The 11,520-nt window shown below is 42.6% G+C and overlaps 1 long non-coding RNA gene across 1 annotated transcript; it reads left to right on the top strand.

The window, feature by feature from the left end:
• Positions 1-5,857: 5,857 nt before the first annotated feature.
• Positions 5,858-10,726, top strand: A130077B15Rik (RIKEN cDNA A130077B15 gene). Its single transcript, NR_040616.1, has 3 exons — positions 5,858-5,909; positions 7,819-7,958; positions 8,372-10,726. It is a non-coding gene; the product is annotated as an RIKEN cDNA A130077B15 gene (long non-coding RNA).
• Positions 10,727-11,520: the final 794 nt, after the last annotated feature.

Here is an 11,520-nt window from a genome sequence, read left to right as displayed (position 1 = left end):
TTTCTCTTTCTTATTCGAGGGAAAGTGTTCTTATTAGAAGAGGCAACAGTCACATGAGGGCATGTGGAGCTCTTGTGTTTACCATCATAAAAGGCAACATGCATTTTTCACAATGTAAAAAATTTTCCTTGAAGAGACTGTTATCAGATACTTCTCCTTCTCCTGTCTGCTTGCGGAGGCAAAGCTCTCGGCTCTGTCAAGAGGCTGACAAGGGACGCTAGGCAGACGTTTTTCTCAAGTGGAGACACGTGTATATTCAATATGTATTTTCTTCTGAGGGAAGTTTGTTTTCTTTAGTTTTTTTTTTTTCTTTCTCCTTAAATATCACACCTTCTCTGGTACCCTTCCAGGGTCACTTAAGACCAAGCTGTTTCTGGAACATTGAGTGCCTGCTGTTTTGTTAGTTTATTCAGGCGGATGATCCGTCTCCATTTCTTCTCTCATAGCGAATTTAAAAGGAAGTTCATCACAGAAGTGATGTTGGAGTGAGCTTTAGTCATCTGTATTCACTGGCTAACGCCAGGATTGTGTTGGCTTCACTGGTCAGCCTGAATTTATTTATTAATTTATTTTATTTTTAATTTATTCTTCTCTCATATAGTGTATCCCGATGGCAGTTTTCCCTCCCTCCCGACTCCCCTGCTCTCCCAGGTTTGCTCCTCCCCCTCCATTTCCCTTCCAGTGGTTCTCAACCTTCTTAATGCTGCAACCCTTTAATACTGTTCCCCGTGATGTGGTGACACCCCCCCATCATAAAATTAGTTTGTTGCTACTTCATAACTGTAATTTTGCTACTGTTAATGAGTCATAATGTAAAATATCTTATATGCAGGATATCTGATATGCCAGCTGAGAACAGCTGGTCTATGTGACTGAGTTTCATGGAAGAGCAAGTGCCACTGTGCACTGGCTCCCCCAGTTTGATGGTGTAGACATATGTCACTTTGCCTTTCGTAGTCATCGAAAATGATTTGCAGTGCCCTGGCTGCACAAGGTCCAAGCAGATTAGGACTTTCGCTTCCTAGCATCCTACAAGCAACTCGTCAGCCTGCTTACTTCTCTTGACACTGTGCGTCTAACCACAAAGCTTTGCCTCTAAGTTCTCCTGGGCCAGGGAAGGGGTGAAACAGGGCTGCTAAAAGAAGAGAGGGGCTTGGTTAGCTCCAGGGGTTTTGAGCAGGATAATTATTAAGAAAATCAACTACCTTAAGAAATGCTCAGAACACTCACCCGAGTCCTCCCTTGCTTCTGCATTCAGAGGAGGCCACTCATTCAGAGCTATTCTCCCGCTCAGATCGCTGCTCCCCTTCTGATAACTTAGAGGTCTGAGCCCTTTGTTTCCAGCATTATTTAATCAGAGTCACCTCGTAGGCTGAGGTGGCTGGGCTGAAGCCCTGGCATTGTCAGCTGCCTGCAGGTCCCATGGTGAGCTTGTCACCTCCAACCTTGGAAAGATATTGTGTTTTGCTCTGAGAGCCAGTCCTTACCCCTCCCAATACAGACCACTGGCACTCAGACTCATTCCTAAAAGTGGGAGCTCTAGGGTGGAAAATTTGAGTCCCTTGAAACCCATTGCTTTGCACAGTTGATACAGGCTAATGGGGAAGGAGGGGCTGCGGAGATGGCTCATTGGTTATAATGCTGTGTGAGGTCCAGAGTTTGAATCCCTTAACAGTGGAAATGGCAGGTGGGTGTGATGACCCCCTGTTATTTCAGCCTGGAAAGGTGTAGACAGGAAATCCCCAGGGCACACAGACTAGCCAGACTAGCCATGTGGTAAATCTGGCTTTGACAGAGAGATCCCGTCTCAGTACAGTGGAAGAGCAATAGAGATGATTCTGAAGTTCACGAGCTGACATGATCTGGGGCTGAAGTCTGTCTTGAACCTACCTTTGGAAAAGGGAAGAAAGTCTCCTGTGATTGGCTGAGTGGGGGGCAAGGACAGCCTGAGGGGAACATTGTGCAATGCAAAGTGGATGACGGCTGACTCCAGCTCCTCCCAGTGGTGAGCCTGGTAGCCAGAGTCCTCATGACCTTATCATACCTTTAACCACAATCTCAAAATGGCGGGTCTTTACCCTCTGATCTCAGTTTATAGTAAAAGTCTACAATTTCTGGGAATCATTATGAAAAATGCCAGTAAAAATAATAACAATTCCCATTTTAATTAGCTTTCTGAAGTCAGTATACAAAATAATGGGTTTCTTGGGTTTGGTCTCCAGTACCAAAATACGGATTTTATTATATTTTGATACACATATTTTGTACTTAGTTCATATTTGCTCTTCACTACCCTCCTTGATCTATGTGTATATAGTCCCCGTGTATATATTTCCTTTGTGTGTGTGTGTGTGTATGTGTGTATGAGTATGTGTGTATATGTATGTGTGAGTGTGTCAGTATGTGTGAGTGTGTATGAGTGAGTGTGTGTGTATGTGTGTTATGTGTATATGTATGTATGTGTGTGTGTGAGTGTGTGTATGTGTGTGTGTGTGTGTGTCTGAATCTGGCTTGTTTTGCTTAACATGACATTCTTCAATTCTACCCATTTTTCCTACAGAAAACTTCACTACAGAAAACTTTCCTATGCCATAACTTCACTTTTCTGTATGGCTGAATAATTTGCCACTGTGTCTATATACCACAGTTCATTATCCATTCATCTGTTGATGAGCCTCTAGGCTATTTCCATTTCTTGATTATTGTGAATAAATAATCTTCAATACTCGTAATTTATCTCAATTATTTTGCAGTGACAGCTGATGCTTAAAATGAGATAGTCCGGGAAACTAATCACATCACGAAGATTCAGCTAAAGTAGCTAATTATTTATTATATAGATGAAGTAATTAAAGATCATATAGTAGCTGTGTAATTAGAGTCACATGGCTGACAGAGTATAGGCACAGGGTTTAAATTCAGATTAGCCTATATTATTTTTCAGCCCTATAGAATGGCTTTATTAAGAAATACAGGCCAATTCATACCCCAGATAAGTTTTAGGCTCTGTGGGTAGACAAAAAAAGTATTTTTTAATAGTTAATAATGTAATTTAGCTATCGTGTTATTATAGCCACAAAGGGTTCTATTTTAAGAGTTTCTGTAGAGTCCTGAAAGACAAATCACAGTCTTGATGATGAATGAGACCATGACTTCAGAGCTAGCACACATTTTCTACAAAAGAAATGTCTGCTTAGGGAAAAGAAAACTAAGCATCCCAGGGCCTATAGCACAAAGAACTGGGAAAGGAAGAAAGGCAGCCTTGTCATTTCTATCAAACGGTTAATTATTAGTGGTAAAGCACGAAGCGCTGAATGCCCAGATGTGGTCCTAGCCATGTACACGGACCACCTTCCATCAGCAGGGCCCACATTACAGATGAGAAAACTGGAACTCAGTGGTTAAACTTCACCCAGTGTCCTGCACGAGTATGTGCTGGGTTCCTTTGTTATTAACAAAAATCTATAGTTTTTTAAAAGGGACATTAAGGCATATGAATACAATTAAAATTACCCATCTAATCATCTTGAAATGCTATCAGATTTTATTTCTAATGGTGAAAATGTAGATTTACTCATGACAATGTCTTCCATGTTAACCATTTTAAAAAAAATTCTTATTGTTCTGCAAACCTCTGGCATGTCAATAAAAACTGTTTTGAAAAGTATAACACTATAGTCATTAAATAAGGAGCTGAAGGGGTCTGCAACCCTATAGGTGGAACAACAATATGAACTAACTATTACCCCCAGAGCTCGTGTCTCTAGCTGCATATGTAGCAGAAGATGGCCTAGTCTGCCATCATTGGGAAGAGAGGCCCTTAGGTCTTGCAAACTTTATATGCCCCAGTACAGGGGAACGTCAGGGCCAAGAAGTGGGAGTGGGTGGGTAGGGGAGCAGGGTGGGGGGAGGGTACAGGGAACTTCCATGATAGCATTTGAAATGTAAATAAAGAAAATATCTAATAAAAAAATCCTCCCCCACCCAAAAAAAAAAAAAAAAAAAAAAAGAATAAAAAGAATTTCCAATTCTCTATCCTAGTTACACCGGCACTCACTTTACTTCCTGGCTGTCAAATTCAGTGCTCTGGGCACCTTGGAAGTAGAATCGCACAGCTTTTGCCTTTCCTGGGATGGTTTATTTCACTACAATGTAACTTATTTCCTGCTCTGTGTAAATACTTGGAACCGCCATTGTTTACTTAACACCCCCCCCCCCCCTGCAAAACTGCAACAAGCTAACACTGAAGAGTCATTAACTCAACCCAGAATTGTTACAGTTAGAGAGAGTCTTGGAAGATTCATTGTTAGTTTTTATGGTATATTTATAGAGGTGAACTTGCTAGGCCAAAGATGTGTACACACCAGGACTTGAGTAAATACTGCTTCCAGCCTCCTTACAACTGCCTGCTCCTCTTCCACCGGTACTTACTGTGAACGATGGATTTCTAGTCCCCCCTTCCTCCCCCTCTTCCACTGTGTTCTGTTTTTAACAACTCAAATTCAAGTCACTCTGATCCTTCATCAGTCACTGCCTGAAGCGCACTGCAGCACGGATTTCTCAGTGTCTACAGCAAATACCTCTCTCACACAAGCGCAAAGGACTACAGCATCCGGCCTTCATGCTTCAAGAAGTTCAGGACACTTAAACTAATCCTCCCTAACTGTCAAATCCCAGGCTTCTGGTCCAGGATTTTCCCGGTCTTTGAAGATACAGGGCTGTGTGATTTAGTGCCTACGGATACAGCTTACACCGACTGACTACGCCTTTGCTGTGACTGTAAACTCAGCTCCTCACAGCACAGTTGAATCGCCGACGTGACCCCTGCCCTCACAATCTGACCTGAGAAGATGCTTTAATCTCTTCATTAAGGAAATCATTGACATGCAATCCTATTCCCCTCCAGTGAGAGCTGTTTGTGCTGGTTTGATGATGTAATACCCTTAAGCAATCCAGGTTCTCATATTTTCTTGGTTAAATATCAAATACAGATTTAACACATCCTTGGCCTGTTCATTTGTAATGTTGTTTCCAACAAAACAAAACAAAACAAAAACAACAACAACAAACAAACCAGCTTTGGGGATTTAACAAAGGAATAACCCACTAATAAACTGGGATATCAACAAAAGCATTACTTCTAGAGGTTGTTTTGAATAGTACTGAACAAGCTCAGCGAGCTAACGGCACCAGAAAAACCTAACTATGCCTTAGAGCAGTGGTTCTCTGCATTCAAAGTGCTGTAATGTTAACATAGATCCTCATGTTGTAATGACCCTCCTCAACCACACAATTATTTCCTTGCTGCTCATAACTGTAATTTTGCTACTGTAATGAGTTGTAATGTAAGTATCTGTATTTCCTGATGGTCTTAGGCAACCCCTGTGAAAGGGTCATTTGCCCTCCAAAGGGGTCGTGACCCACTGCCTTAGCGACATATTACTTATCCAAGGTATGTTTAATTGCTTCATAATGCACATACATGTGTGCATTCACAGTGACACACACACAGGCACATACATAGGCACAGACATAAACACATACAAATGTGCATAATCCCCCCCACCGCGCACACACACACACACACACACACACACACACACACACTATTGTAACACTGCTGTTTGAGGAACCACCTCCTTGGCTGTCTGCTCCCCAAGGGTCTGTAAGAGCAGAAATGGATTTTGATGGTCTGACAGTTCTGAGCTGCCCGTTTCCAGTCATACTGGAAACTTCTTTGCCTTTGCTTTGTGCTGATCAGTGAAACCTCACTTACGAAATTCCACTTGCTTTGTCTCCATCTTCCTCTTTTTATTATCTGTCATGTGAAGACGGATTGCTGCCATCAGCAGCCCCTGATTTATTATTCGAGCTGGATCCTGGAACTTGAGGTGTGATTCTGCCACATGGTAGGTAGGAACCAGAGAGGCGTTTCTTTTTCTCTCTTTCTTTGTACTTCTGGGCAGCTAACCTAGGCAGTCACGTGCTAGGCAGTGGCCCCACTCCTGATTCATACATAGTCGTGGGCAGAAGTAGAAACTTTTGCATATTCCCAGTAGCAGCGACCTCTAGTTGGTGAAACTGGGGGGCGGGGGGGGGGTGGAGCTTTCCTTCTGCCTCTTTTGCATAAAGCAAAGACACAGATGGTGCGTTTACGGCATTAAAATACCATGAAGTCAATGAATAGGAGAAATGTCTAACACGAGCTCAGTTGGGGGAATCATGAACATGACCTAGATACAGATTTATAGTAAAATGAGACAGGCAGAAAATTCATCTTTAGGTCTTTAAGGAGGTCTGTATGATTATGGGTATGTTTGGGAGTGGAGCCCATAGTGTAGGGCTCTCTAGAACTTTTCTTTGCTTTTTGTTTGTGTATAAGTGTGTGTGTGTATGTGTGTGCATGTGCATGCACGTGTGTGTGTGTGTGTATGTGAGAGACAGAGAGACAGAGAGACAGACAGAGAGACAGAGACAGAGATAGAGACAGAGAATATATGTATCTGTGGTGTATAACTACCTGTATATGAATGGATTCTCATGTCTTGGTCCACAGAGCTGAGAGGAGAATGAGACTGTTCAGTCTCCTGCTTTATGATTCTCCACCTTATTCTTTGGGGACAGCTTCTCTCACTGAATCTGGAGCTAGGCTGGTGGCTAACAAGACCCAAAGATCCTCTTTTGTCTGCCACCGTAATTCTGGGACACATGGCCATACTGGACTCGTGTTAGGAAGCTGCAGGAGGTAGGGAGTAGAAATGAGCTTGTTTACGCATGTCCGCTGAGACCCCAAATACCAGCCTCTGGTGATAAAGGCTGTTTTCTCAGACCTGTTCTGAGAAGACACTACCTTCCCTATGAAGACGTCTTTATGTGTAGGAAGTGCCAGGTCAAATGGTCTCTTGCCATCATTACAGCTCCTCAAGTGACTTCAGGTTGAGATGACAGGCCTTTTTGACTTATCTGGGGATGATACAGTCTTACGGCTTTCAGATGCCTTTGCTATCTGTAGGGACAAATCTCTGCTACAAACAACCCTGAATTGGGCTAATAGAAGATGGGTGATTTTGTAGAGTTGGCGTGGGCCATTCTAAATCAGTCGGCACCTGACCTCACACACATAAGTAAATCCATGGAACTCAGCCGGAAGTGCTGACCCACAGAACCATTCACAAAATGAATATTTGCCAATTTCAACCACTGAATTTAGTGTCAGGATGCCTTGCAGTAGCTTGATGGCCACACTACTCAGATAATACATTAATATCAAAATAACTCAGAAAAACTAATAAATCTCTCCCATGTCCCCAAAGAACAGCAAAAACAACAAAAGAAAACATTAATGAGAAAAAAAAACATATACATCTTATTTTCATATATCAAAAATGATGGTGAAGTTTATAGGTTAACCCAGGCTATTGTGCCCAGTTATTCAAACACTAGATTATATATTGAGATGGAAAACTCTTTCTTTCTTTCTTTCTTTCTTTCTTTCTTTCTTTCTTTCTTTCTTTCTTTCTTTCCTTCTACCATCTGTCTATCACCTATCATATCTATCACCTATCATATCTATCTATCTATCTATCTATCTATCTATCTATCTATCTATCTATCATATCTATCACCTATCATATCTATCATCTATCATATCTATCTATCTATCTATCTATCTATCTATCTATCTATCTATCTATCCATCTATCTCTATCATCTATCTATCTATCATATCTATCACCTATCATATCTATCATCTATCATATCTATCATCTCTCCATCCATCATCTACCCATCTATCAATAATAATCATTCAATCAACAGACTCTGAATGAAACAGGTTATTCTCCATGTCGTATGTGGCCTCAGCCAGCCACTTTGAAGCCCAGAAACACCCAGACCTCCTGAGGAGAAATGTGTGCCTCCAGCCTGGCTTCAGACTGACAAGAGGACACACAGCACCGGTGAGTGTGGCATTGGCTGCCCTGCTGACTTCCTTCTTGCTGGCACAGAGCAAACATTTTCTAACTTCTTTTTGCCTATGAGAGTTTTCCTTTGAACGAGCATACACATGAATGCCTGTATGCATATGGTTTTATGTCTCTCTGTGTGTACATATGTTAGAAACATGCGCACAACCCAGAGCAGCAGAGCAAGTAATCTCCTCTATCAGTGTCTGCCTTATTGCTTTGCAAACAGGGTCTTTTACCAAAACAGAAATTCACCGTTTTAGCTCAGCTGATTCGACAGTGAGTTCTTGGGTCCCCTGTATCTTCCCTCCCCTCTCCATCTTGTGGTTACAGGCATGCACAGCCATGCCTGATAAAGTTTTAAGTGGAAGCTAAGGATTCTAACTTAGGCCCATATGCTTTTGCAGGAGTGCTCTTACCGACCGAACTATCTCCCCAGACCGGAGCCCAACCTTTAAAAGAAAGGAAAATGAAATGTCTATATCAAGGTGATAGAAGTTCTTATTCTTTTCCTCTTTGTTCATATCTTTACTTTCTAGAATGTTCCAGAGCAGACTTTTTGAATGGCTGGGGTTCCAAGTTATAGTCTGAACACCCCTGACACTCTGGAATGGGAGGGCTAGACACAAACTCTCCCTGAGTCTCCACTGCCTCGTGAAATGCACTGGTTCTGATGTCTGCACAGGTACCTCCAGCTTGCAAAATTCACGGGTTTGTGGTTTCTTTGTTCTAGTAAGAAACATTCACAGGTCTTCCATATGCTAGCTACTTTGTCAGAAGATAGTAGCTTAGTTAAAGCTGTCATCCTACAGAAGAGAACTGCTACCCTCATTTTACATGTGAAGAAATGGAGCTTCAAAGAAACTCTTAGGTGACAGACCTGGAGCCGAGCCCCAGGCAATGTTTTCTTCACCCTGTAGCACTCCTCAAAAAAGCTAACAATTCTCAAAGCCTCGCTGCAGGTCTTCCTTGATTTCTCTCAGAAGCTTATTGCTTCTCAAGAGTGTCCTGAAGATGGCGCTGTGGGTCCCGACTGCTCTTGTAACTGGCATTGGTTTGTCCTTTAAAAAGACTATGTTTCTGTAGAAAAATTGGAATTGATCCATTCCTATCTCCTTGTACTAAGGTCAAATCTAATTGGATCAAGGAACTCCACATAAAACCAGAGACACTGAAACTTATAGAGGAGAAAGTGGGGAAAAGCCTCAAAGATATGGATGGGCACGGGGAAAATTCCTGAATAGAACAAGCAATGGCTTGTGCTGTAAGATCGAGAATTGACAAATGGGACCTCATAAAATTGCAAAGCTTCTGTAAGGCAAAGGACACCGTCAATAAGACAAAAAGGCCACCAACAGACTGGGAAAGGATCTTTACCTAAAAGATAGGGGACTAATATCTAACATATATAAAGAACTGAAGAAGGTGGACTCCAGAAAATCAAATAACCCCATTAAAAAATGGGGCTCAGAGCTAAACAAAGAATTCTCACCTGAGGAATATCGAATGGCTGAGAAACACCTGAAAAAATGTTCAGCATCCTTAATCATCAGGGAAAATGCAAATCAAAACAGCCCTGAGATTCCATCTCACACCAGTCAGAATGGCTAAGATCAAAAACTCAGGTGACAGAAGATGCTGGCGAGGATGTGGAGAAAGAGGAACACTCCTCCATTGTTGGTGGGATTGCAAGCTTGTACAACTACTCTGGAAATCAGTCTGGCGGTTCCTCAGAAAATTGGACATAGTACTAACGGAGGATCCCACAATACCTCTCCTGGGCATATATCCAGAAGATGTTCCAACCGGTAAGAAGGACACATGCTCCACTATGTTCATAGCAGCCTTATTTATAATAGCCAGAAGCTGGAAAGAACCCAGATGCCCCTCAACAGAGGAATGGATACAGAAAATGTGGTACATTTACACAATGGAGTACTACTCAGCTATTAAAAAGAATGAATTTATGAAATTCCTAGGCAAATGGATGGACCTGGAGGACATCATCCTGAGTGAGGTAACCCAATCACAAAAGAACTCACATGATATGTACTTACTGATAAGTAGATATTAGCGCAGAAACTTAGAATACCCAAGATACAAGATACAAAGCACAGGAAACTCAAGAAGAACAAAGACCAAAGTGTGAACACTTTGTCCCTTCTTAGAATTGGGAACAAAACACCCATGGAAGGAGTTATAGAGACAAAGTTTGGAGCTGAGACAAAAGGATGGACCATCTAGAGACTGCCATATCCAGGGATCCATCCCATAATCAGCCGCCAAACGCAGACACCATTGCATACACTAGCAAGATTTTGCTGAAAGGATCCTGATATAGCTGTCTCTTGTGAGACTATGCCGGGGCCTAGCAAACACAGAAGTGTATGCTCACAGTCAGCTATTGGATGGATCACAGGGCCCCCAATGGAGGAGCTAGAGAAAGTATCCAAGGAGCTAAAGGGATCTGCAACCCTATAGGTGGAACAACATTATGAACTAACCAGTACCCCGGAGCTCTTGACTCTAGCTGCATATGTATCAGAAGATGGCCTAGTTGGCAATCACTGGAAAGAGAGGCCCATTGGTCTTGCAAACTTTATATGCCCCAGTACAGGGGAACGCCAGGGCCAAGAAGTGGGAGTGGGTGGGTAGGGGAGTGGGTGGGGAGGGTATGGGAGACTTTTGGGATAGCATTGGAAATGTAAATGAGGAAAATACCTACTAAAAAAATTTTAAATAAAAGACTATATGTTTCGATCATTGATTGGGGTTTCCCCTGTATGGATGTCTGTGTGACGGTGTCAGGTCCTCTGGAATTGGAATTACAGACCACTGTGAGCTGCCATGTGGGTGCTGGGAATTGAACCTGGGTCCTCTGGAAAAAGCAGCCAGTGCCCTTAACGTCTGAGCCATCTCTCCAGCTCCCATTTTGCCTTTTAAATTGTAGCCTGCTACCAAGTCTTAAGGTCCTCCAAATGCAAATGTCTTCTTTTAGCCTGCTTTTCCTTACTTCTCTGCACGGGATTCATTTACGTCCCTAAGTGGGGGTTCTCACGAACCTTTGCAGGCATTACAAAAATAGTCACTTCCCCATGTCCTCCATTTTGCGTGGGCAGCCACTGGTGTCTACAAGGCACGCCTATTTCCTCTGAACCCACGAAATGCTGTTTGAAAGGCTAGCAAGTTCCGCCCCATCAAAATAGTTTCCCAAGGATCGCTTTCCCTATTCCTTTCTCATAACCTTAACCTGTACATTCCCTAGGTCTCGCTGTATTGATTAAACACACACCCAAAGTGAGGTGCTTTCGTTCATAGGACAAGATTTTTATCCTGTAAATGTGACAGAGACTGTGGAGCAGGGAGACAGGTCTTTAGCAGAATCCTCCTATACCACCAGGCTCTGTAAATCTTACACTTTTAAGGGCTGTCTCTTTGAAATAATGCAGTCCTCCGCCTCTCTTTTGTTCTGTTACTTTGTGTTCCACAGCTTTCAGTTTGCTCCCGTCATCCCTGCTCCGTGTTGGCTGAGCCACGCACGCCTGACATCAATTTT

This window comes from Mus musculus, chromosome 10 (assembly GCF_000001635.26).
Source record: "Mus musculus strain C57BL/6J chromosome 10, GRCm38.p6 C57BL/6J".
In the NCBI taxonomy this organism is placed as follows: domain Eukaryota; kingdom Metazoa; phylum Chordata; class Mammalia; order Rodentia; family Muridae; genus Mus; species Mus musculus.
Note: the sequence above shows the minus strand (reverse complement) of the source record. Positions and strands in the feature narration are given on the sequence as shown.